Genomic DNA, 4,080 nt, shown 5'->3' with positions numbered 1-4,080 from the left:
TCCGCCATTTCAATTTCTTGTCATTTACATTTCCCGCCAATTTTACATTCCGCAATTCTCATCTAAATCTTGATTCCGCTCAACTAGAACACACTTCTAATTCGAATTGCTCACTCAACCAATCCTTGTGGGATTCGACCTCACTCTATTGTGAGTTTTTACTTGACGATAACCGGTGCACTTGCCGGAAGGAATTTTGCTGATCGTGCAATTTCCTAAATCGTGGCATAACAAGTTTATGCGCATCAATCTTCATCCTTTTCAGAGGAAGAATACTCATCAGAGCTCATGAATGGCAACAGTAAGTTCAGTGGAATCTCTATGGTCTTTTTATGAGCCTCAGATTCCTTTGGTTCCTTATTAGGGAACTCCTTAGTGGTCAGTGGACATCTATTAAGGTCTTCCTCACTGGAAATCACTGCCTCTTCCTCCTCTATAGGTTTGGCCACTTTGGATAAATTGATGGCCTTGCACTCTCTCTTTGGATTCTCTTCTGTATTTCTTGGGAGAGTACTATGAGGGATTTCAGTAACTCTTTTACTCAGCTGACCCACTTGTGCCTCCAAATTTCTGATGGAGGACCTTGTTTCAGTCATAAAACTGAGAGTGGTCTTAGATAGATCAAAGACTATGGTTGCTAAGTCAGAGAGGCTCTGCTTAGAATTCTCTGTCTATTGCTGAGAAGATGATGGAAAAGGCTTGCTATTGCCAAACCTATTTCTCCCACCATTATTATTATTGAAGCCTTATTGAGGCTTCTGTTGATCCTTCCATGAGAAATTTGGATGATTTCTCCATGAAGGATTATAGGTGTTTCCATGGGATTCTCCCATGTAATTCACCTCTTCCATTGCAGGATTCTTAGGGTCATAAGCTTCTCCTTCAGAGGAGGCTTCTTTAGTACAGTCGGATGTAGCTTGCATTCCAGTCAGATTCTGAGAAATCATATTGATTTGCTGAGTCAATATTTTATTCTGAGCCAATATGGCATTCAGAGTATCAATCTCAAGAACTCGTTTCTTCTGAGTCATCCCATTATTCAAAAGATTTCTTTCAGAAGTATACATGAACTGGTTATTTGCAACCATTTCAAAGAGTTCCTAGGCTTCTGCAGGTATTTTCTTTAGATGAAGAAATCCATTAGCAGAGTGGTCCAATGACATCTTGGACAATTCAGACAGACCATCATAGAATATGCCTAAGATGCTCCATCCTGAAAGCATGTCAGAAGGACACCTTCTGATCAATTGCTTGTATCTTTCCCAAGCTTCATAGAGGGATTCACCTTCCTTCTGTTTTAAGGTTTGGACTTCCACTCTAAGCTTGCTCATCTTTTGAAGTGGAAAGAATTTGGCCAAGAAAGTATTGACCAACTTTTCCCAAGAGTTCAGGCTTTCTCTAGGTTGTGAGTCCAACCATATCCTAGCTCTGTCTCTTATAGCAAAGGGGAAAAGCATAAGTCTGTAGACCTCGGAATCAACCCCATTGGTCTTAACAGTGTCACAGATTTGTAAGAATTCAGCTAAGAACTGATGAGGATCTTCCAATGAAAGTCCATGAAACTTGCAATTTTGCTGCATTGGAGAAACTAATTGAGGCTTAAGCTCAAAGTTGTTTGCTCCAATTGCAGGAATTGAGATGCTTCTTCCATAGAAGTTGGAAGTTGGTGCAGTAAAGTCACCAAGCATCTTCCTTGCATCTCCACCATTGTTCTCAGGTTCGACTGCCATGTCTGCCTCTTTTTCGAAATTTGCTATAAGATCTTCTCAAGAGTGTTGTGCTTTAGCTTCTCTTAGCTTCCTCTTCAGAGTCCTTTCAGGTTTAGGATCAGTTTCAACAAGAATGTCTGTATCCCTGTTCCTGCTCATATGAAAAAGAAGAGAACAAAGAGAGAGTGGGAATCCTCTATGTCACAGTATAGAGATTCCTTTATGTGTCAGAGGAAAAGAAGAATAGAAGAATGAGGTAGAGAGAGAATAAGAAGAATTCGAACACAGAGAGAGGGAGAGGGTTCGAATTATTAGATGAGAAGTCTTAGTAAATAAATAAAACAAATAGAAAGAGATGAGAGAGAGTATTCGAATTTTTTTTAAGTAAAATAAAAGAAAAATATTTTTGTTTTTATTTTAATTATTTAGTTAGTGTTCGAAAATATTAAAAGAAATAAAATAAAATTAGAATTTAAAATAATTAGTTAATTAAAAAGAATTTTGAAAAAGTGGTTAGTTGTTTTAGAAAATGAGAAGTGAAAAAGTTGTTAGGTGGTTTTGAAAAAGATAAGAAATAGTAAATTTTTAAAATTAAAACAAACAAATCAAGTAGTTAGTTGAAAGAGATTTGAAAATAAATTTTGAAAAGATAAGAAGTTAGAAAAAGATTTAGAATTTAAAATTTTAAAAAGATATGATTGAAATTTATTTTGAAAAAGAATTGAAAAAGAAATTAAAAAGATTTGATTTTTAAAATTAAAGTTGATGACCTTACTAACAAGAAAGTAAAAGATATGATTCTAGAGTTTAAAGATTGAACCTTTTTTAACAAGAAAGTAACAAACTTGAATTTTTTGAATCAAAACATTAATTGTTAGCAAAGATTTTCGAAAATATGAAATAAAATTAAAAAAAGATTTTGAAAAATTAGTTTTAAAATTTTCGAAAATATTAAAATAAAAATGAAAAAGATTTTGAAAAATTTTAAGAATGAAATTCGAAAATCATAGAAAAAATGAAAAAGAATTGATTTTGAAAAAGATTTGAAAAGATAAAGTTTTTAAATTGAAATTTTGACTTGAGTAACAAGAAACAACTAGATTTTAAAAATTTTTGACCAAGTCAACTCAAAATTTCGAAAATTATGAGAAGAATAAGGAAAATATATTTTTTTGACTTTTGAATTTTTAATGAGGAGAGAAAAAAACAACAAAATGAAATAAAACATAAAAATTTAAGATCAAAATAAATAATGCATGCAAGAACACTTTGAATGTCAAGATGAACACCAAGAACACTTTGAAGATCATGATGAACATCAAGAACATATTTTTGAAAATTTTTAAGAAAAGAAATACATGCAAGACACCAAACTTAAAAATTTTTAAACTTTAGACAGTAATAATTCTAAAATGCATATGAAAAATAAGAAAAGACACCAAACAAGAAAATGTAAAGATTAAACAAAGAAACTCATCAAGAACAACTTGAAGATCATGAAGAACATAATGCATGAATTTTCGAAAATTTTAAGAAAATTAAAAAAAATGTAATTGACACTAAACTTAAAATTTGACACAAGACTCAAACAAGAAACACAAAATTTTTTGGTTTTTATGATTTTATTAAAATTTTTTTGTTTTTTTTTTCGAAATTATTTTGGAAAAAGAAAATAAAGAAATTCAAAATTTTTAATAAGAATTCCAGGATTCATGCAATGTTAGTCTAAAGCTTCGGTCCAAAAGAATTAGACATTGCCAAATGGCCAGCCAAGCTTTAGCACAGAATTATAAATGAGAATCTAAAGGCTCCTCCAATAGCTGCAATGATAAGTGGAAGCTTAAGTCCAAAAGATTAGACATGACTTAATAGCCAGCCAAGCTTCAACATATCATCATGGAGCTCTAAGGTAGAATTCATTCTTAAAAATTCTGAAGAACATTTTTTTCGAAAACTTTTTTTTTTGTTTTTTTTTTTGAAATATTTTTAAAAATTTTTTGAAAAGAAAATAAAGGTTGAAACAAGAAAGAAAGTTACCTAATCTAAGCAACAAGATGAACCGTCAGTTGTCCAAACTTGAACAATCCCCGGCATCGGCGCCAAAAACTTGGTGCACGGAATTGTGATCACACTTTTCACAACTCCGGTGCAACTAACCAGCAAGTGCACTGGGTCATCCAAGTAATAAAACCTTACGCGAGTAAGGGTCGATCCCGCGGAGATTGCTGGCTTGAAGCAAGCTATGGTCATCCTGTAAATCTTAGTCAGGCAGATTCAATTGGTTATGAGTTTTGATAATTGAAAGATAAATAAAACGTAAATTAAAATAAAGATACTTATGTAATTCATTGGTGGGAATTTCAGATAAGGG

General features: G+C 32.6%; 1 non-coding gene across 1 annotated transcript; it reads left to right on the top strand.

The window, feature by feature from the left end:
* Positions 1–1,217: 1,217 nt before the first annotated feature.
* Positions 1,218–1,325, top strand: LOC148548038 (small nucleolar RNA R71). Its single transcript, XR_015897848.1, has one exon. It is a non-coding gene; the product is annotated as a small nucleolar RNA R71 (small nucleolar RNA).
* The last annotated feature ends 2,755 nt before the right edge of the window (positions 1,326–4,080 follow it).

The sequence above is a fragment of the Arachis ipaensis genome, chromosome B8, assembly GCF_059453495.1.
Source record: "Arachis ipaensis isolate K30076 ecotype BB chromosome B8, ASM5945349v1, whole genome shotgun sequence".
Taxonomy (NCBI): Eukaryota; Viridiplantae; Streptophyta; class Magnoliopsida; order Fabales; family Fabaceae; genus Arachis; species Arachis ipaensis.
This window is presented reverse-complemented; position numbering and strand designations above follow the sequence as displayed.